At 42.1% G+C, this 23,681-nt stretch overlaps 1 protein-coding gene across 7 annotated transcripts in view; it reads left to right on the forward strand.

Moving 5' to 3' along the window:
* The first annotated feature begins 764 nt into the window (after positions 1-764).
* The window catches only part of SATB1 (SATB homeobox 1), a 97,397-nt gene continuing 74,480 nt past the window's right edge, over positions 765-23,681 (forward strand). The window contains exon 1 of one of the 7 annotated variants that reach the window (XM_044753895.2): positions 765-1,029. The gene's annotated coding sequence lies outside the window, so the exon portion shown is untranslated. Of the gene's footprint in view, positions 1,030-6,904; positions 7,083-20,503; positions 22,117-23,681 lie in introns of those variants that run through there. The other 6 variants (XM_044753891.2, XM_044753893.2, XM_044753890.2 and 3 more) reach the window with 6 other exon arrangements.

Here is a 23,681-nt window from a genome sequence, read left to right on the forward strand (position 1 = left end):
GACTTCCTCCTCCGCTGGCACATAGACTACAATCACCCCTTCACCGCCCCCCCCAAAAGAAAAGCTCAGCCAAACAACCAACAACAAGAGGAAGCCGCAGGCAGCAAGAGGAGGGGTGCGCGCGGTGGGGGCCCCGGCGAGGTGAGGGGGCAGGGTTGGCGAGCGGCGAGCACCGCGCCGCGCACCCCCGGGCGCACTCCCAGCGCCCACACTTACCCCTGGCAGAGGAGGGTCCGGTCTTCGGCGCCAGCCCCAGGGCGCGCCCCCCACCCGCCATCGCCCCTCGGCCCGCCGCCCCCCACACCCCGGCCGGCGCGCTGGGAGGGAGCCTGGGAGCGGCGCGCGGCGGCGGCGGCGGCTCGGGCTCGGCTCGGCTCGGGCTCCAGCGCGCCTGCTGGTGCCGGCGGCCGCCGAGGCTCCACCGCCAGGGGGAGAAGCCGGGGCGGGCGCTGGGGAGGCGGGTTGGGCCCTCGCCGCCCCGCCGGCCAGCCCGCGCCGCACAAGCTCCGAAGCGGCGGCGGCGCGGGGTCCGCCGAGCCCCCGGGCGCAGCGTGCCCGGCCGAGGAGCCGCGGCTGGATGCGCGCCCCGGTGGCTGCGGGCTCCCGCGAGGGGCGCCCCGGCCGCTCCGGTGCGCCTCCAGACTGCGGGCGCGGCGGCCGCCGAGCCGAGAGCAGCTCCCGCCGGCCCCTTCCCCCTCCCGCCCCCGCAGCCGCCCCCTCCCCCTCCCCCTCCCCCCGGTAACATCTCCTCCCTCCCCCCTTCTCTTCCTTCCCTCGGCCCCGCGCGCTCGCTCGCTCGCTCCTCGCCTCGCTCTCCCCTTTAAACGCCCACTTCGGATGGGGAAAGAAGACAACTTGAAGTCAAGTTGCAATTAACTTCCGCGGCAGCCGCAGCTCCGGCGGCGGCGGCGGCACAAGAGCAGAAGCCGCCGCCTCGGAAGTCCGACGCCGGCGCGCCCGCCCGGGGAGCCGTGCCTGGTCTCCGGCCCGCGCTCGACAGCCACTGCCGCCCCCAACGCCCATGCCTGAGTGAGTTCTGTTCTTTTGCCTCTCTTTTTTCCCCCCCGTTCTTGCTCTTTTATCTCTGTGTCTCTCTGTTTTTCGGAATTGATCCAAACTTCTCTGTAGCACCCACCCACGGCGCCCCTTGTTGGGGCGGCGCGGCTCCCCTCTTGTGGGCGCCCGGCGGCAGGGGTCTTCCGAGCCCCTTTCTCGCGCAGCCGGATCCCGGAGGGGCGGGCCGGGAAGAGTGAGGAAGAGCACCCGAGATGGGGGACTTGAAGATGCCATTCGTTCTCTCTCAGGGTGTGGACACACTAACACACCTGCCCGACAGATCCTGGCTGAACAAACTCCTTCAGGTCATCGGTGTGACTCCTTTTGGAAGAGAAAAGGGGAGTCGAAAAGGCCGAAGGATCAAATGGGGAAAGGGAGAGCCTCTCTATGCGCCCCGGAGCCGGGCTGGCAGAAAGGTGCCCGGCTGAGTAGGCTGGGGGAGTGGAAACGTTCCCCCGCCGGATCGCGAGTAAGCTCAGCATCCTTCCTCGGTCCACGTCCGCCTTCCTCCGCCCCCCGCTGGCGCGGCGGCTTGGGAGCGGCGGCGGAGAGGGGCCTGGGAAGTTTGCGGCAACTTCTCCATCCCGGGAGCCACTCGGGCGCCGGGGCGCTCAAGTTGGAGTCGGGAGTTTGAAAGCCGCGGCGCTCTGCGTTTCGAGCCCTCGCCGGCGGTAGTGAGGTCCAGAAGGGGCTCCTGGCGTGAATGTAGATTAGGAGTTTGGCTGGAGGCAGGAAGAGGTGCTGCCCTCTTTGCGGGGACCGAGACATCACAGGTGCGGCCTCGGGGTCCGCACCGTGTCTCCCTCCTGCGGTCCCGACCCGAGCGTGGCGGCCTTCTCCGAGCGCTCCACTGCCGAGGCTCCCGGGGCGGCAGAGCGTGGGTTTGGGCAACCACGAGGAGAGGGTCGAAGCAGGCAGGTCCGGGGAGTGACACGTGCGTTCCGGGGAAGTGCACTGAGCAGGACTCCTGGGATGACCCCAGGAGGCAGAGAGGGGCTTAGGGCTCTAGCTGGAGGTTTTGGCCCGGACCTCCACCAGGGCGTTGCAAATTTTATTTACGAGTGTCAACCACAGGATCCCCTCTCTAAGTCTCCTAGCTGGCAATTTTGACCCCTGCGCCCTTCCTCGGCGAACTTTCTCAGCGGCATTCCGGATTTCCAGGCAAATGTTGTAAGACTTGGACTCCACATGGTTGTAAAAGAGACAGGGAAAGCAGAAAGACGTCTTACTCTCAGGAGAGAACCTTTCTGCCTTGACTGGCTGGGGTTCCATGCTTGCATCTCTGGAGGCCAGGGGACCTGACTTTCCCAAGAGGACAAGGAGGGGTAAGAATGAGTAAAATGCGACCGCACAGTGTGAGGTTTGTCCTCAGTAGTCCCGAAAATCTACAGTGTTCGTGCTGCTGAAGTAACTCATCCCGTTGAAACTTTATTAATAGACATTTACACCTTACGTAAAGTGGATTTTTCTGAGATGTCAGGAATGTAAGATTTATTCTGTAGTCAAACGTAGCTGCGAAAACCCCCCTTACTTGAAGACGGGAGAAAGCCAAGGTTGAGGTGTTTGCTGTAAAAACCTTTAATCTGCTGTGTGGTACCAGTGCTGAGATGTAGCAGCGGTCCTTTATTTCTATGCATATTATTTTAGTAGAACAGTAGTACATTCATATACTGGCTGCTCCAGTCTGCTGGCAAACATTAGCATTCAAGCTTACATTTTTGACAAATGTGCAGACAGGAATAGCATGAATAGGCATCTTAAATATTAACAACCTAAGCATCTGTTGTGAAACAAATTTAATATATTTACTCTGTTTTTCTCACATTGTTAGAAAAGGTTATAATAAGTGCATAATTTCAACTTTAGTTAGCAGAAGTAACTGGCTGTATCTTTCACTACCTCTCCAAGTGTTTAACACGATCACCAGACATAAATACTTTAACTAACTTGGTTAGGCACATTATTAAACACACTTTAGACAACGTGCATCCTATGTAAAATGGAACAGTAGCAAAATATGTATCCTATTTGTGCACATTTTAAATGACTATGCATTTTATAAATATACCGAGCATGTTTATTCTTCATCTCCATTTGACACTTATAACTTCATATTTTTTCTAATGGAAACAATATTTTAAGTGTAGAGTTGTTCAGTCATATGTAATATGTAATATGTAAACAGTAGCTACAAAATACAAAGCATTGTTAAATTTGAGTATGGCTGCATGTAACAAGATTATACAAGAGAAATAAAAATCACTGCTCAATTTTGTATTCCTTTCTGAATAAAGAATACAAATGATGGATGACAAAAGAAGAAATAGGGATTTCCCTTCTACAGTACTAGTGCCTTAAAATGTGTGGGGGGTGGGAGTGGGGGGTCAAGGAGAAGGGGAAAAACAGAGATAGAGAAAGAAGACCTAAAGAACTTCCAAAGTCTGAATAGTTATTTCCAGAATCAATGCATTCCTCATTTTCCCACAAGCTGAAATATGTAATAAATAATAGTTCTTTGTATATAAAAGTATTCAAAAGGAATGCCTTTTGTTCAGTTGTTGTAATAAATTAATATATTCTTTGGTTGATGATCTACAAAAGTAGTTCTTTTGTCTCTCAGCATCTTAAGCAAGAATAACAACAAAATGAATATTGGCTTATTTCTGCAAAGAAGTCTGTTGCCAGCTATAGGAACCTGTGATTGAATAAGATAAGATGTGCTGAGTGATGGTTAAGAAAGATTACATTAAGTTAGCAAAGACTGAAATATCTGGAGGAGATTTTCAATTTTTTTCATGTGACAGGTTGTGGATTGTAAATTAGGCCTAAAAGGTCAGGTGACAGGCACCTGTTCCTCATTATTGTAAAAATCTTTTGGTTACAAACACTATTAAGCTAAACACAACATGGATATACAGCAGGGAGTCTATAAAGCACTCTAGTGGTTTTTCATCTGCTCTGTAAATTTCCAAAAGGGCCATACATAGATTTGCCCTTTACACAAACACATCATTTCTTCCAAGACGTGTCGTCTTGGATGACTCTTATGTTAGTACTTGGGATTGATGAAGTATATAAAATAAATGGATATGACTGAATCAGTCTTCAGACTGTGTCTAGACATGTTGTAGCCGAATGCAAAAATATTATTTTTTAAACTCTTCTCTTTCCTTTATAATCCAGTGATGACTTATCAGAATTTGTTCATATTTTAAATAGAGAACTCCCCAAATTACCTTTTATACTTTGTAGATAAGATGAGTTCCCATTTTAAATGATGCTATGAAATATTTTGCTTATTACTTGTGTGTAAGGAGAAAATTAGTTGCTCTATACTGTCATGGCTTCGTGGTATATAGAAAATGGGAAGAAAACCACATTTTACCTGAATGCTGTTAGGAAGCGTATCATCATTTGATCTTCAAACTTGCCACTTCTCTCAGGAGAGTCCAGTAATATTTCTATTAGAGTTAAGGAGTGTGATTTGATTTTTATGAATGGTTTACCTTTAGGTATTTCAGAGAGCAGAATGAGCATACATATTCAACAGACCTAAGTAGCACAAGGTTGCAAAATATTAAAGGTGCCAGTTGCTTTTAATTAGCAAAGGAGGAGAATTTTGAGTAAATTCACTAACTCAGATTATTAAATTCAATATTTAAATATGTTCTTTTTTTTGGTTTTGTAGAGTTTATGCTTATTATATTAAGTATTCATTTTTAGCATTTATGATCAGATTACAGAACAGTCATTACTCTTGCTTTTCAAATTGATTTGGTTTTGAAACTCCAAAACTCTGGGATGATTTTAACAAATTGGTTTACATTTTGACAGAACAGAGTTAAGTTAATTAATAGATCAGGCACGAAAAATCATCCACGGTAGGGTGTACTTTCTGGTAAAATGAAAGTTATGTTTCAGCATGATGAGCATCAGGCTTCAGTAATCTGTTCCTCGTGTGGAATGAACACTTCCTACTTCGAGCTAGCAGGCACCTACTGTTTATTTACGCTGCATTAAACTGACAGCTCAGCAATCAGAGGAAAAATATTACTTACCTTCCTGAAGTAAATACCAGTTTATAGGTTAGTGCACGTATTTATATTCCTGTCACCACTAAATAACGGCTCTGTCTCCATTTTAATATCTACCTGTACTATAATCCAGGGCTTCAGACTCTTCCTGGTTCGGGGTAGGGGTCGAGAGGAGTTTTTCTGATCATTTCCCAGTGGCAAAACTTTAAAGAAGAGTAATTTCATCTTCTCCTTTCTGTCATGTGAGAACCAGTTGAAAGAAATGTTAGGCACTTTGACTTTACATACCTCAACTATAACATCAAAACTCTAAAAGAATCCACATGCCACTTAAAATAGTCAGCTTAGAACAACCTCAGGACATATATGTTGAAACACATTCAAGTGTGTGTTTGCTAAATTAACTTTCGACAAAGTTCCAAATAGATTACTTAAACTATTTGATTACTTAGATAATAACTTTGATAAAGTGTCTTCCCTTCCAAGTCTTAGATGGAATGCTTCAGTTTTTAATGGAAATCTGCAAATATGAGTACAAAGTGGGGCTCTGTGAGTGGGTGAGCGAGCGAGCAAGTGAGTGATACTGTTAGCTTTCCTCTGAAAATATTCTTGCCTCTTTTATTTGTCTTCTTGTTAATCTGCCAACCTTAAGATAAGGGAGATTGCAACTTTCTTATAATACTAAATGCATTTTTTAAAATTATAAGCCCCTTCTCTTTTGAGACCCCTGGCCAAAATACTGTTAAAGTTGAATTCCAAAACTTATGATTAATTTGAGAAAATGCTTATTTTACTTACATTCCATAAATAGCTCTTGCACTCATCATCTACACACAGTTCTCAATGTCTAATCACATATTCCATTGACATCAGAGCAAAATGTGGTCTTAATACAGCATATAAATCAAATCTGTTACACAAGGTTCTTCTTCACTATACCAAAGAAAAAGTGTCTACTATGGTAATTTATATATCGTTCCTAAGTGCTATTCTCAATGGTAAGTCTAATTCAACTTGATGTCTTCATAGAGTGTGATCAACACATTAACACACATTATTTAGTACTTTTGAACTTATGCCAAAAGTACCTTTTGCTGTTTATTTTTTTAAAGTCTTTTTTAAGATCAGATATTTCATTTCAGAGTAAATAGATACAGATTGTGTGTATATATATTCAGGGTGAGATGTGGTAGTGTAGCATTTCTCCAGCATATTGGCCTATTTTTATTCTTTCAAGTTGTTCTGTATCACTTCCACAGTTGTTGCTGTGTGAAGGTTCGTAATAGAAATTCTAATCGCCTCTTTCAATGGACTTTCAAGGATGTAATTCAGTTTATGTGGTGATCTAGCTTAGTTGTGAGAGATGAAAATTAGTTAACTGGTACCCAGCATTTACGTCCCTAGATTCCGCTGAAATTTATTCAGTCCAGTTATTTGACATTTGGTAGTGAAGTGTCTTGTAATCAAAAATTAAGAGTTGATTCGGTTTCCAGTGGAGGAAAGATCTTGCTGGATAAAACATTTAACTGTGCAGTATTTTATTACGCTCATCACTCATTTTAGAGCCCGCTGATTGTTGCACGAATTTTTGAGTACCTCGGGGTACAGGTCCCCCGAATGAAGCTGAAATGCTTGCAGAAGAAGCAGATGTCAGGCTGCACCTGGTTGTGCCTTTACTAGAATGTCTGTGGACCTGCACTGGCCCCCCTCCTCTGTACCCCTTCCCCCCAGGTGTGCAGGAAGTGGAGGGCGTTACACCGGGTGAAGTGGGTGGACTCTACCCAGAGCTGTGACCTGATTTGTGACGCACCCTCAGAACTGCAGTAATGGTCCAGCTGCTTCACAGGCAACTGGTAACCAGCTCCTTTGGGGATGCTTCTGCCTTGCTAGCAGTGCCAGAGAGAACTTCGTCACTGTCACCTCATCAAAGACTACTCTTTGAGAGCTCTCCTGTAGGGCTAGCTTCAGAGAGCAGCCTCTGATATTTGGAGGGTAAGTGCCAGAAAAGTTCCTATCAGTTCCTTTTGGAGAATCAGAGCTGTAGCCACAGGGAGAGACAGGCATGGAGTGTCCGGAGGAGGTCTCTGGGTTGGGATGTTGCTTTTTCTCCGCTAGAGACGATTTGGGATCAGATACCAACAAAAATTCTTCAGTGGCCATTCTTCTTGGGGTGGTGAAATATGGTCAGAAGCTCCCAGGAGAAATTATTAAACCTTCTTTCCTTGAGGTGTTTAAAGAAAAGCTAGTCAGTAATCTGTGTGAGGGGCAATTCTTTAGATTCAGTTTTCCAGGAAGCCAGGCATATAGTAGAGTTGATTGCTCAATGGTTTCTGATATGCCGTTAAGAGCGTGTAAATGACAATTTGGCCTTTTACTGTTTATAATGTGAAGGACTTTAAGGTAAAAGAGGTTTTATGTTATAAATATTTTATTGTAATAATTATTATAAATAAAATAGAACCTAGTGTATGCAGATATCTTGAAATGGAGATAGTCTTGAATATAGCGTATCCATAATTAGCTGTTTGATGTTGAATGCAATTGAGTTTTCCTGTTCCAGTGAACCAGACAATGGAAATCATTGCGGATTCACAACAGGGCTATGTGATTCTTGACATAGCAAACCTTTCTTTCCCCTTTGACTGATTTTTATCAGTGAATGAAGTACTAAATTAAAATGCTTGCAGTTGTAAATTTTAAAAGAATATACAGAACTGATAAAACAATTCAAGTGTTCCCATTGTATTTTCACCAACTGAAATGATACCTAGATGTCCTGTTTCATGTTAGATAGATCTCTCCAGACTGTGGGAGGAAAACAATATTTTAATAACTACGCTTTTCTAAAGAAAAATTTCTTAGAGGTGGGCTGTCTTTTGGGTGGTTTAAGAGGACTCAAAAACAATTTAGAACATCATCTTAAAAGTTAAAAAATGACAGCCTTACTTTGTATGGAGTCATTGTATTTTAATAATACTGTACGCCTATTAGTGTTATTAGAGCAGTAGACAGTTAATTACAGCCTTTTCTGAGACATGTTAACTGTATATTAACAGTCATGTTAAAAAAGAATGATGTATACTCTTACATACAAGCTGCTGCTTGCTAGACTCTTTTAACAATATTCTTTTAGAATGTATGGAGTCAGATTTTTGGTCTGGAATCATCACAATGTTTTCTACTAAAACAACTTAATTTTAAAACTTTTCACTGGGAAATAAAATTATCTCCCTGTTCTTTTTTTCCCCCTTTCTTTGTGATTAGTATCGGCTTGATAGCTTTTATCAGTGGCATTAGAAATGATGGCCCCTCAGCAGTTTCAGCTTTTCCCACGTTGTATTTTGAGACACCCACAGTTTTCTGATGACCTTGGCCAACATAAGCCATTAAGAGCTTATTGAGTTGATTTAGCACCTCTTTTTGTGGAATCATTTTAGGTTAGCCAAGTTGTGTTTTCTTACAATTCTCCATAACCTTATATTTAAGATACATTTGAGCAGTTGATCATAATGGTAGTTCTGAGACTGCTTCCTTTTCCGAATCTCACATCTGGGTCTTTGCTTTGGCTCCTGGCATGGCGGAACAATGGGGGACAGAAACCAGAGGAGTATAAAGCTGGACTTAGCCTTATTACACAATTCCATCAAATTGGTTAACCATTTGAATTCCCTTGGTTAATTTGGATATGTAGACTTTGTAAACTGGTAAGATAGCACTTTAAAATGCGCTACTATTCCCACTTCATGAATTTTTAGGTGCTGCTGTTATTTATTTCTACAAAGTATTAAACCACAAAAAAGAAATTTGGTGCAAGGTACATGTCTATGACTATATAAAATACGAGAAACTTCACAGTTAGTATTCGGTGGCTCGCGTAGTGAGCATTCATTAAAGATTTGCTAAATTAAAAATAACAGTGAATTTAGCTTGTGCTGATAATGACTTAATGGAAAAAGAGACTTTTCTTTCTGATTTTCTGTTTTTACTGGGGTTATCTGAACACTTAGTCTACATGCGCCCCAGTTTTCTGGATAATTGAATGTTTTTCTTCTTTAACTGTGTGCTCTGTCATTTTTTGACAGTGGCACCAGGGTCTGTTTTATCCTCATTGTCTGACCTCCAGGATTAGGTGAGATATCCCTGTTGAGGTTCATGGTCCCTTGGTGTTTGGTTGTGGTAACTAAGTGTACTGGGGGCCTCAGGGGAGGTCCGTGCAGTCAGGCCACCATGTGACAGTCCTTCTGAGATTTTGGGACCAAAATACAATGGACTGGTGGCCTAAAGCTGGTTGACCTCTACCTGTTCTTTCCTACAATAGTGAGTTCTTTTCAAGATCCCATTGAATAAACGTTAGCCATGATTATTGCATAAAAAGATATTTTTCATTGTAGCTATATACATTGTTTAAAAATGTTTTAAGATGTAGGGTATTTATATTAATGAAGATTTCACTCCATTCCTTAAAATTAACGCTAGATTTGCAATAGGGTTGTGTTAGCTGTATCCAAAACATTCTGAAAATTTCTGGGCATTCTATGAAAGTTATCTCAAAAAGCCACTTCCTTTTTAAATTTATTTTCTTTTAAAAATGTGTATGGGGCTATTTGCAAGGCAGTCCTATTTAGTTACACAAAGGAAAGTATTCTTAAGCAGTACACTGCTGTGTGACCTATTACATTGTCATGCATATTCTGTCTCTTTAAAAACAGTCTCCTCTATTTGCCCTATTAATTGTTGATATGTTGCCATCCACGAGACAAAAATTAGAGCTGTAATTAAATAATCATGTGATGCTCCTTAGTGCCAGTGAGAGCAAACTCATTTTTCCAGGCCCTGATGGTCACTGATTATTGTATTACTACTGGCTTGCTTTATTTTTTTTAATGATTCTCTATCTGTAGATTACCTAACTACTGTCCTTCTTTTCAAAATTAAAAAAAGTAGAGAACGTTCGGCCAGTTAATTGGCTAGAGGTCCTCAGGGATGTAAGGGAGACATACCTTTTTTTGCGTTTGGTCACCTGGTAGATCCTTTGGGGAGGCTACAACAGTGGTGTGGTTGCCTGCCATTTAATTTACACTGGTGTTTTGGCTGGGATGGAGGCATATGGGGAATGCCAGGAGAATTACAAAAGGAGCTGGGTATTAAAATTCAGAAATGATTAAAATTGAAATAAAAGGATGCTGCTGCTTTGCCAGTACTCTGGCAGTCATAATGACACATAGAGATTAGTTTCCACCTTCATCTTTTCCTTCTTTCTCATTTCCTCTTGTTTATTGTTGACACATTTTCCTTATGTCTGTCTCCCATCTCTGTATCTTTTTGCACCATTATGCATTCCTACTTCTCCCTCTTTCCTTAAGCATGGATGAAGCCTACTTAACCTTATTATAACAATAACAGAATAGGTTATTAATATTTAATATGCACATGATTAAAATTTCTCTCCCTTAAACATAGGTCAGCTGTATTATTATTAACCGGCATGTAATTTTTCATTTAAAATATTCTTATTCTGCCCTTGCTGTTTCTGAAATGTAGTCTACTTTAGTAGTGATTTAATACATAATGTTTAGAAAACTGTGGTCGGCTAGTGAGAAAAGAACTTACCAGTCATGGATAATCAATTATGCATGAATTCAAATGTAACAGATGGAATCTGGTGAGTTAAAGTTTCTTTTTGCCTCAGTGGTTTTTTTTTTTATTTGTTTGTTTGACACCTGTCTCTTATATATGGATAAACATCTAATGTAGTGTGTGAGAAATTTCCTTATATCTTTACATTCTCTTTAAAGTGAACTTGATTTTTTAAATTAAACTTAAGGGCAGAGAATTTTTTATGTGATCTTAAAGATGATCACATTCTTTTCCATCGCTTTATAGATACAGAACCTCATCCTACTTATCTTAGGAAGCGTCACTCAGCTAGCTGGGAGAGGAAGAAGCAAGTCTCAAGTCTCAAACCCCAGGTTCTCTACTTTTTCTCCTGTATTTTTCTCACTTTGTCATTTTATCCTCTTTTGTGACAGTTGCTTAATAATATAGGTGTTATGGTAACTCGGGGTTTTAAAGAATTTCTGAAGAAAACTGTGGTACAGTAGTTTTCAATTGTGTCATAGTCTCTTATATGACATGCACATAGTATCTATGAACATATCCTGTTATGCTATATGTATGTTACATAAACGTTTATTCATACTTGGATATTGGCCAAACAATTGGATTTTCTAAATCTATTAAGAATGCCCCAAGATTTGGTTGAGATCCTGAACTGCGGCATATGCCAGCCCCGAAGATGCCTTTACAATAGCTTGCAGTGTTGTAAATGGTAGTGATAAAATCCCTTGGTGCAAAGTGAGCTAAAAAGTTATTTTTGAGAGCCTTGTTACCTCCACGGAGAGATGTTTAATTTTCATTAAATATAATGTGAATCTGTTGTGTTTGTTCAGCTGGAGAAGTAATAGCACAGTGGATATTGTCCATCTTTAAAGCAGTACAGTTTCAAAACAGTTCCAAGCTGGTCCCCATCAAAATTTTTCATAAATATGCTGTTTGTTTCTCTCCCAAGTGTATTTATATATATATATATATATATATAAATACAAATGAAAATACTCTTTACAGAATAAATGAAAATAAATGATTAAAAAATAGCCTCAAGGCTCACTAGTTCTGTTTTTAAAGTTAAACTGAAGCATTATTTATCAACTTTTTGCTTCGTATCAGCTGGAAATTTGCATGTATATTTATAGTCCATGTTAGTTATCTAATGAATTAAATTCCACAATAAACACACTGATGACAAAAAAGGCACCTGAAAAATAGGTAACTGGATATGCTGTAGTTACAGCTACACTATGAAACTATTTTTTAGTATTTTATTTATGATTTTATACATGGTAAATATGTAATTTTAATTTAGCTTCACTATGTATTCATATTCCTTAGTCATGCATCAGAAAAATACATATATGAAGGTATGAACTTTAATAAGATATAATTTATACATGAATTTCTAATACATTAAAAATGCCATCATTAATATAAAAGTCTTTAATAATAAAATCAGTAAAAATAGATGATAGGAAACAGAATATAGGACAATATATTATAGAAAAAGATATGACAAATTATTGCATGCAGAAGTAAATACTTTAATCCTAATTACTATCACTGAAAAGTGACTGATACAATTAAATTTGAAAGCCTTCTGGGCTTTTTATGACAAAAAAATATATATCCTTTTATTAAAAAATAGAAACTAAAGTTTTTATACAAAGAGAATTTATAAATTCCCACAGTGACAACATTCATACAGTTGTTACACATTGTGGCTGTACCGCATGTAAATGTTCGACATTCTAAGTACCGTTTAATTGGAAGGGTCTACTATTTCATGAGTATAGTTAATTTTTACTCACTTGAAAAACATCCAAAAAGAATTTTTGGACTGAAGGTACTCTTATTTGTCTATGCTTCTTTCTCTTCTTTTTCTAAGCTACAATAGTATAGAATAAAATCTGAAAAGAGAACCATTTTCTTGTATCAGAGGACAATCAGATTATCTATGTTGGGTGGGATGTTGGTCTCTAATTACCAATTCATGTTAATTATCCTTAGGTCAGGTATTCATCATATGAATTAATTATCTTGCATAGACTGGATTGTGGCTGTTGGTGGGTAAGGACAGAGCAGTGGAAGATTGGTGGTGAGGATGGGTTGTTCAGGGTGTTGTAGCTCATTGTTTTTCTAGTTGGCATGATATTTTTATGATGATATATATATATCTGCCAGTCTTAGGAGTAGATGAAAGGTTGTTTTTTACTTTAGTTTTTTTGTTTAAGAATTTTTTTTATTGGGATAAAAGATATATAACATAAAATATGCCATTTCGACCATTGTTACATGTACAATTCAGTGGTATTAATTATATTCACACTGTTCTGCGACCATCACCACAATCCACTTCCAAATCTTTTCCATCATTCCAAATAGAAGGTGCTTTAGCTTTGAATTAAACTTCTCCTTTGCTTCAAAAAACAGCAACCATGACAGTGGTATTTAATCATTGTCCGGGTGTGATGCAGTTGCTTCTGCTGGTGGCTTTCCTTCCTGAAGCACGACCCCTGTCCAGTGCCTTGTGGTGATGGGCATGGCAGTACAACATCAGATATTACTTTGGCTGATACACCCCCCAAAACAACCTGGACTAGGATTTTGGGCCAGTGTAACCTCAAACTGTTTCTCCCTCCAGGTAAGCCAGCAAAGATTAGCAATAACATTCACATCACTAAGAAGACTTGGTTGATAGGTCTTGGCTAAAGGTTGACTGGGAGCGGCTGCTGTTTGACTTCATTGGAATTAAACCTCCCTGAGCTCCCTGAGAGTATTGCACAGCCGCTCGGGCTGTGATGCCCTGCCACTGCCTCCTTGGCATGGACAACACGTATTCAGCTCTGCTTAAGTGCAGTGACTTAGTCTGGAACTAACTTAAGCAGTTTTCACCTGTTGAAGAAGTCCACTCACAGGTGAAGTTTTCTGGGAGAAAAATCATGCTCAACTATGTTGAAAAAAGAATGAGAGGAAACCTGGATGGTTCTGGCTCCAGTAAATAATAGACTGGTTTTAGAACTTTACTTCCATGTGTAATTTTGTGGTTAGTCGCTTATGTCTGTGATGATAAATCATATACCTGGACAGGATTTCTGGCTCCCCAGTAAATCTCAAGCAAGTGCCCAAATGCTAATTTATCGTGATTCCTCAAACAGCATACCTTTATTTGCCAGATCAATGATCTAATAGCTGGCCCCCCACCCCCCTTCTTTTGTTTGGAAGAAGTGGCTTGCCCACACATAAATTCCTTAAATTTTGGGTGAGTGCTGGTTCCTAGAACAGCCTTAACTTTTCCAGGTGACCCCAGGATTGGGTTAAAAACTTCACTTGAGGATGTCCTAGCAGGTATATTTGATTTCCTATCTCCAAACCATTACCTATTCCGTTGAATGGCAAACCTGGCTGTACACTTGGAATCACCTCTAAACAACCAAATGCCTGGCTCTCACCCTAGGCAATTCTGATTTAATTCATTGGGGTGCAGCCTGGACATCTGGATTGTTGAAGGAGCTCCTCAGGTGATGTTAACGTGCAGCAAATTTGGAGAGCCACTGAGCTAACTACTGATCCCGGCACCTAGCTTTACTAAGATTGCGAGAATCTTCCTAAGATTCTTACAGGCACTCACTCATAAAAACAGTTCTTGGATTCTTTTCCCTGTGATGGCAGGCACTGTGAGAGACTCCAGGAATACAGACATAAATACACCCTCAAGATACTTAGAGACTTGCAGTTGAGAGGGGCAGATACGCAAATATAGAATGCCACACTGAAGGACAGGTTAGTGTGATGGAGCATGGAGAAGGAAATAACAGCTGGAGAAGGCTTTGGACGGAAGAGGTGCAATCATGCTGCATATTAAAGGATATGGTAGGAGGGAGGTCCCCAGGTGAGAAGGGGGAGGAAGGGTACTCCGGAAGCAATGGCCAAAAAAATGAGGCAGCCTGAAACGGTAAGTACTTTGGTGGTGATATCTACACTGGAGGACTCAGCAGCAATCACGGAATCCTCCTCCTTACCCCCTACTCAATTTTGGATCTAGGTTTAGATAGAGATACCAATTTTGATGGAATTTTACCATTGTGCGTTGTCAAAGTTATGATCCATACTGACATCTATGGAAGAAAAAGTAGCTTTAAAAGTTTTTTGCCCAATAAATTCTTGCTAGAAAAATGGGTAATATTTCTGGGTAAAAGGCCCAGATTGCCTGTCATGTTCTAGAAGCCAACTACCATGGCTGTTCGTTTCCTTTATTCTGCTTTCCCAAAACTAGCTTAAACATTGGCCTTTCTTTGCTCAGCTTTAATGATGACCTTTTCTATTAAAACCATATCACAAATTACCAGTAGGTATTTACATCCATCCCAAAGTAATGAGGAAACAACTTTTGATCATTATCAGTCTGACTATAACTGAAACCCCACTTATTAGGGGAAAAACAAAAACAAAACCCCTTAAGCCCCATATTTAGAGATCATTATCGTTTCTCCTTTTTCTCCCGTGAAACGTATTCAAGCCTTTTGCTGTTATTTTCTGGAGTACACCATTATTTGTTTGGTATCTGGATGCCCTCCCAGTTTGAGCAGGTATCTACATTAAAGCTTCCTAAAGAGCCATTTCTAATGGCAACTACGCTTATTTCATGTGGGAGTGGGAGTGAGGGTGGGGAATGACTCTGGTTTCTAACTTCATCTATGAGCTATTTAAATGTTCATGGAAAGCAGCATTTGGGGTAAATGTATATGATTCCAAATGTATTACAGGACCTTTCAAATACAGACATGTCTCAAAAGTTGTCTTAAATTTGTGTTCGGTGGCACACAAGTCTCATTCCATGCAACTTAACCGATCTATGGGCTAATTCTAAAATGGAAAGTGATTTCAGTATGGACATCACTAGAATGTCTGAAAACCATTCCTCACCTCGAAGACTCCTGGCTAGGAACTGGATTTACTTAGTCGTCTTTTATAGAAGTTCTCTAGATAAATGCTGTCCAGTAGAACTTTCTGCAGTGGTGGAAGTGTTCTGTAATCTACACTGTCCAGTAGGATAACCACTAGCTACATGGGGCTATTGCAGACTTGAAAGGTAACTGAGGAACTAAATTGTAAAGTTTATTTAATTTCAATTAATTCAAATTTAAATGATATAACCGCCTTCCCCACTGTTACCTTCTCTCACTTGTGCAGTCTCTCAAAGGAATTGGCATTGCATTTAGCAGTGGAAGTTGGTTGCAAGTGACACTGTGGGCTTTTTGCTGTCATTTCCTTATTAATAATGTAAATATTGCAAGGATGCTGTATGAATGCCTGATAATATGGCAGTGAGAAAGACACAGTCTCTGCTCTCATAGGGCTTACAGTCTGGTATGGGAGACATTTATTAAGTTGATAATTATCCATATCGTTAATGGATTAAGACTGTGATGATTGTTGCAAAGGAGAAACGCAAGAGGCTAGGAGAGTATAAAATGGGGGCCATATCTTCTTGTGAGATTGGTCAGAAACTTTAATCAGAGTTCTGTTTATTCACTAAACAAGAAAAGCTTGAGGCGACTTCCCTTCCCCAAGTTCAAGGCTGGGTCAGGCTGGCTGCAGGATCCAGGGCTCTCAGTGTAGGGCAGCTAACCTCTGCCATGTCATGACCTCCGAAGATGTGGGGTCTGTCTCATTAAGCTGCATGCAGATACATACTGCAAACTTCTGAACTTGATCAAGTCGCTTCTCTCCTAAACTATGCAGTTGTGATGATGTCAGTCACAGATAAGATGTGAGAAGAAGGGTGCAAATGTTTACAGGATATTGCATTTCCTCTCCAATATATGTTTTGACAAAGTTGTTTGGGCTCCAGCCCCAGCTTTTTCCTCTCTGCTCTTACAAATTTGTATTTGGTCCATTCAAGAAACGATGTGGAAATCAGTCCTGACATCCGAGACAGACAAAATGAGACACATGACAGCAAAGCATATGGCTCAAATAGACATCCTTATATGGCCAACGCAGACGATATTCCCAGAAATTCATATCTAGATAACACCACCTGCAGCTAAAGCCAAAAAACAAAGAGTTAACACGACAAAAAGAGCAATATGCTACATAAATTGTGCTGCTTTAAGAGTGTAGAGAGATAGCCAACTGTATTTGAATTTAAAAAGACGGGAAAAAAAAAATCCCACCCATGTCCTTAGAAAGTGCTCTGGTGGTAAGCATTGCTTTGCTAACACAGTCACTGGCGGCGTTGCCGTATCTTAAAAGCGTTCAAATTCTAAATGCTTTCTCTGTTTATTACAAATGTATGTGCTATTGAGAACTCTGAATGTGTTTTAATGCTCTCGGATATCTGCCTGCATATTTATCTTACTATGATGCCATCTGAAACATGCAGTAGTCCTTTCATTATTAAGTTTTTAAAAAAATCTTGTATATCTGTTACAATATTTTGTCTTCGCTACCTTTATGTAGCCAGTCTGAATGCCGCCTTGTATGATAAAAAATTGATATACTCTGTTTTAACTTTACATCCATGTTAAATAGCTCATGTATTTGACTTGCAATATTTCATGGTCCTGAGGTTTTCTATTTTGATAGCTAGATTTATAAAGTTTATTTTGTGTGAACTTTTTTCAATACTTCCTTGCATCTTTTGCCAAATATTAGATGCCTGTGCAGAATAAATTGATGTTTTTCTCCCTCCACCATGATAGTTTATCTTCACGTATGCCTAGGAAGGTGGTATTTTCCTAATTATTTTTCTTTTCTTCTTTATTTTAAGCTGGGCTTACACTGGCCAATGCTCAGTGGCCATATTAAGTATTCTAAAGGGTAGATAATATATAATAATTAAGTTCGTCAGTGGACACATGACTTGAAGGGCATAAATGTCTGTGTGCCATTTTACTTACATCATTTCATATAACCATATAGTTCTGAAATAAAGAATGTGCTTAAGGGAAAATTATATATATGTGTGATTAATAGACTCATAATAGTAGTATATTGTTATTCTTTATAATAAAGTCATTATTAGATGTCTTTGTCTTCATTTATTCTATCATTTTCCAAAGCCATGTCTATCCTTATTATACACTTTTATCTTTTATGTTTGAGAATTAGTTTGTAATTCCTGTATAAAAGGTGCTCTTCATATTTAAAGATTACTACTTTAATCCCCATGTTACGTTAGCAGTGACCAGGTCATTAGGGGGCTCAGGTAATCAGGAAGCTTTTTGTCTCATTTATTTGTGTAAATGATGGGATAAACATATTTACAATATTTTATTACAGTGTGTTTTAATATTGATATTTTCAATAACCCTTTTTTAGTACTTTTCTCTTTGCTCAAATTTTGTTTTACCCAACAACTTACTTTCTTTTTTTGAAAACATTCAACTTTAAGTGAAGTTGCATGGATAAATGTTTTTCTTTTTTTTTTCCGCAGTCCACTATCATTGTTCTTTATTTTTTTTTCTTTTGCTATTGTTTGTAAATTTGTACAGCATGTTACTAGAATGCACTGTCCATTCAGAAAACCAGGCAGGTTTCAGGGAAGCATGTCAGGCGTCACCAGTTTGGAGCAACTACTAAAATATCCGTCTTGGAAATTCCCAGTTTAACCTGTCGTATTGCAAAAATCATTGTCAGTATGGAGATAATTGATATCTGTGTTTTTCTTTTAAATGTCAAATACCTTTTTTAAATAAGTGTTAAGTACTTCCATCCACAATACCAACTCTGACACTAGTGCTACATTTTGCCATGTTTGTGTATTTCCTTATTGAGTAGATTTCTTATACTTTAATTAAAATATCTTCCTCCAGATTTCCCCACATTTCAACTTTTAAAAATGTGCTATCATGGGCTTTTTAGGAAAAATTGCCTTATATTTCTTTTCTTGTTTTTGATGCTGTGTTGTTGTGTTTTATTATCCCATGTTCTTTCTTCTGCTCAAGGCTTGGATTTATATGTGCCAGGATTCACGGTTGCCTTCCTCGATTTTGACTAACCTTTCCGGTTTGTGGGTGAAACTTGGGGGCCATTAGAGTGATATATTTTCATCGTGTTTCTCCTAAACTTGTCCTCCCCAGGAGGCCATTATTTCCTATACTTTATCTTCTGCTTTACCTTCTGCTTTTCTTAGATTTCTAATGTAAACTGTGTCTCTAAGAGTGTATTGGTAGCTTTAAAGAGCTTAATTTGCATATTTCCCTCTTATCTCAGTACTTGTGCTAACTTGTTGCTTTTTTATGTGTAACAAAATGTTTATCTGACTGGTTTTTCTCTTTACTAGTGTATTCTGAAAAATAATTCTTATAACATTTTTGGTTTTGTTTAATGATTAACTGCCTTCAGGGTATTAAGATGTTAGTACTAACACCTAAGCGATAAACACTGCATTTCTATTTTGGGCAAGATTGTAATGTTCTTCATTTTTATAGGAACTATATTTAATAGATTATCTAAATAAGGGGATCAAGATTATGTATGACCATTTATCTAACTGGGTAACTTACCCTAGATTTCAGCAGAAGTATTTACTGCTACCACAGATGTTTTTGCCCATCTAAACTTTCCTATCTTTCACCCGGTGTAAATTAATTCAAGAATGGTGGCATCTTCTCCTTTGTAATAAGTCAGGTCTCTTTCAAGTGACCCAAATTTTAAGTCGGTCACTATGAGTCGCGTATTCTTCCTCCAGCGTGTTGTGTGGCTCAGAAGTGAGGGAGTTTTGAACCAACCTCTGACCACTACAGAAAACTCTTACTCAGGTCTTTTTCAACATTGGCTCTTAATAGTTCCGGATTCACTCTCCTTTGAGGATAGATATTTGCGAGAGCGTTTCAAGGATTCTGGCCTTTATTCCTCTGCAGATGTTTCTGCACCCTCTGTGCTCCTCCGGAGAGATCTACCTCCCGATTGTCCCCTTCAGCCACTTCCTGAAGTCCCCCTACTTCAGCACTCAGCGCCTGTCACCTGCGTGTCCCGGCCCCTCTCCGGCGGGGCCGGTGCGCCCTCCCTGCCTCGCCTGTCCCTTGGGTGCCCGCCTGCGACGCTCCCGACGTATTCCTTTTTGTGGCTTTTGTGGCGTGTGGGTGGGTGGTTAGTTTTTTCCCCTGGCCCTCGCCCCCTCCTCCCCATCACTTTCATCCCCCGACCCCCCCCCCCCGCCAGTCCTGCCCCTCCTCCGCCCCGCTCACTCTCGCACACCTGCCCCTGCCGCCCGCGCGCCGCGCGCTCCCCTCCCCGCCGCGGCGGCCGCTGCCAGGGAAGCCCCCCTTCTCCTCCCCCTGCGCCCTCCCCGCGCGCCTGGCGGCGGCCGGCGCTGGCCCTCGCGCGGCGCCCTGTTATTCTGGGTATTGTGTGTAATAAATGTCGGGCCGCCTCACTCTAATCAAGCTCATTACAAATTCTTGCGCGCCCGGGGCCGGAAATCGTGCGCTCCCCCCACCCCTTCCCTCACTCATTCACTAGTTACTTGTCTTTCTGCTTTTTAACTCGCCGCCCCCGCCCCCTCCCCCAATCCCGGCCCTCCAGCCCGGGTTTTAATCCCCATCCCTTTTCCGCCTTCTCCTTGCACCCTGCCCCCCCCCCCCCCGCCGCCTTCCTCCTCCGCTCCGCACCCCCTTCCTCCTCCTCTCCCTCCCCCCTCCGCCGCCGCCGCCACTTTCTCGTTCGCTCCCGCTCCCCGGACGCGGCGGCTGAGCCGGCCCCGCTGGGGAAGGGCTCGGGGCGGCGGCGGGCGGCCGGGAGGAGGCTGCGTGCTCGGGGCTGGGGCTGCGAGCGGGGTGATTTTGTATTAAAATGAGGAGGAGGAAGAAGAGGCAGCCACAGCGGCGGCGGCGGCGGCAGCGGCAGCAGCAGCGGCAGGAGCAGCGGCGTGGAGGGCTGCAGCCCGGGCGGACGCGCGGAGCCGAGCGGGGCACGGCGGCGGCGGCGACAGCGGCCGGGATGAGTCAACTAATAATTTAATGGGGGCAGAGACGGCAGCGAGGGGGAGAGCGAGAGAGAGCGAGCGAGGGAGAGAGAGAGAGAGAGCAGCAGCCCCGTCCGGGGACTCGCGCTCACACGCACGCACACACACACACACAAACACACACACCTCTCCCTGTGCCACCCAGCAACAACCGGCCTCGTCACAACAACAACAGCCACAGCCGCCCTCTAGCCTGCCCGGGGACTGAGCATAAAGCCGGGGCGACTCCAGAGGACGCTTCCCACCCCCCTCCTTCATCTCGGGAAACTCCTCATCAGTTTTGTTGGGGTTTCTGGGTTTCTTTTTCCTCCCAAGTGCTAGTGCCATTGTGGGGGCTCCTTGTTTACCTCGGACTCCGGCGGAGTGAGAGCTTGGCGACTTTTTCGGGGGAGGGGGCGGGGAGTTTGTCCCCGCCGAGTCGGTGGAGGTGGCTGGGGGTGCCTCCGGATTCTCTCCCCCTCCCCCCAAACCCTCTTTCTCTCGCCCTCACTCACTCGGCTCCCCAGGCGCTCACCGCCCCGCGTCAATGGGCAGGGAGGGGGTCCTCGGGGCTGTCGTCAGCGAGGGCCGAATCAAAAGTGGCATTTTAGTGCCTTTCCGGGGCTTTTTTCGCGACCTTCTGCCCCCCACCCTCGCTGTCCCCCGGTAGATGCCCTCGTTGGGGGTGCGAGGCTGTGGGAAGAAAGTTTAAGGTTTGTTAATATTAGTCGCAATTGTTGGGGAGGGGGGTGGGGGCGATTGGAAGGGAGGCGAGGTGGCCGTCCCCTCTCTGCGTTCTCTGGGGTTATTGGAGAATAATATCGCAAGTGACAGCCAGAAGTAGACTTTCTGTCCTTACACCGAAGAATCCGAGAGAGCAGGAGGGAGGGAGGGAAGCGAGGGGACCTTTTTTCCTTTCTGGAGACCTTGTCCGCAGTGGGTTTTTTTTTTTTTTTTAAAGAGAATCCTCAGTCACCACCTCGCCTCCCCAGCACCACCACAGTGTACAGCTCATAACGGGTTTTGCTTTGTTTTTACGATTTTCCCCCTAACGAATCACTTGTCAGATCAATTTTATCTTCTCCCTTCTCCCTCCTCCCTACTTCCCACTCTCCTCTCCTCCCCCATCGAAAACCCCGTTCTCTGAGGTTAGACATTTTACAAACCATATATGTTGTTTTTCGAATTGTGATTTTTTTTTTTAACCCCCCTCTCCCATGGCTGCTCTTCTAGACGTTTATTTCTGCCCTTCCCCCGCTTAGGGGGGCGGGGTAGGGGAAGAGAAAATAATACAATTTCAGGGGAAGTCGCCTTCAGGTCTGCTGCTTTTTTTTTTTTAATTAAAAAAAAAAGGACATAGAAAACATCAGTCTTGAACTTCTCTTCAAGAACCCGGGCTGCAAAGGAAATCTCCTTTGTTTTTATTATTTATATGCTGTCAAGTTTTGAAGTGGTGAGTTTCAGGTCGGTTTTGCTAATTTCACTCAGTAAAACTGCAGTGTTTCTGTTTCTAGATAGTACTTTGCTTCTTTGTCTCTTTAAAAGGTCACAGTGAAAGCTTGGCCTGGATCGTGCCGGCCATATGGAATGGATAAGGGCACACTCTCTTAAAATGTGATTATGGGGTTCTGTGGGGGCGAGGGAGGCGATCCAGCAAGGAACTCCTTGAAAAGGATCCCACACTACAAAAAAGAGGTTCCTGGAACTGGAATTTCGTGCTTTTCTCTTTCTTTTTAGAGGAAATAATTGTTGTGTCTGAGTTCACTGTTTTATTCAGTAATTATCATATACGGACTTAGTTTATGGGCAGGGAAATGGGATTTTGAGAAAGTAGCCTGCTTTCTGTGTGCCAACCAGACGTTACACTAAAATGGGTAATAAAATGTGTAACTCAAAAGAAACTCTTGAGCCTGGCATCTGTTGAGACCACTCTTAGTTCCTGGGCTGTCAGTCCTGCAGGCCTGGTGGAGGCTGCTGTTTGCAATTCCAAACTGAGGTTTAGTGAACTTCAGCCTTGGGCATGGAGTTTAAATGAGTAAATTGGGTGTTTTATGTGCACGTAATTTTGCTTTATAACGTAAAGCTTTTTACAAGATGACTGGAGTGTTTAATAGACACTTATAGGTGGGTATTCGAAGGACAATTTTACATGACCTATATGATGTTTTGATTGTCAATACATTAACTAAATTATAATCTATCACTTTCATTTGCTGTAGCTTATAATGCTGTTAAGCCTCACGACTACTTAATATATTTTGTAGCAGTAACTTTGATGCTGTTGTCTGCTTTCTCTTTTTTTCCCCTCTTACATTGCCCCACGGGTTATGTATTTTCTTTTCAAATCATATGTTTTAAAATTCAGCTTCTGCTCTAGGGTAAGGCAACCAATTTCAGAAAAAGCTCTGTATTATAATCCAGACGCAACATTATAAAGAGTGTTTTGAATAAGTTAATAATCATCACTCTCTAATTTTGGCTTTAGACTGCAGTTTAATATAATGGAAAAGAGTAATCTTGATAAAAAGTGGTTAAAAGAGGCACGTTTATTGTTAATGAACCTCATAACCAAAAACAGATGGGACTGCGATCACGGTAAACCTTTAGTTCTCAGCATGCCACGCTACAGTACAAGGATAAATAGCCATTATTTCTCAAACTTTATAATTCTTCAGTTGGCATTCTTAAGGTTGCTTTTAAACCTGCAGGTTACCATTGCTCCCCCCTCTCCATTCACCTCTTTTCTTGATTATAATGGACAAAGTAATCTATGGTTAAACAGAGGACAGAAATGCTTATAGAAAGGCCATCCTAATAAAAGCTGGCTTTCAGCAAATCTGGATCTAAATAGTTTCTTCAGTATAATTTTTTTTTCAATTACAAGATATGTCCAATTACCAGATAGCTGGAAGAACATGCTAACTATCCTGTTCACTCTGGTTTTCCTAAATATGATCCCCTCCCCCTTAGTACTGCTAAGCTCAATTCTTCAAGTGTCATGAAAGTTCATAAAATAATTCTAATCACCT

This window comes from Equus asinus, chromosome 21, assembly GCF_041296235.1.
Source record: "Equus asinus isolate D_3611 breed Donkey chromosome 21, EquAss-T2T_v2, whole genome shotgun sequence".
NCBI classification, from domain to species: domain Eukaryota; kingdom Metazoa; phylum Chordata; class Mammalia; order Perissodactyla; family Equidae; genus Equus; species Equus asinus.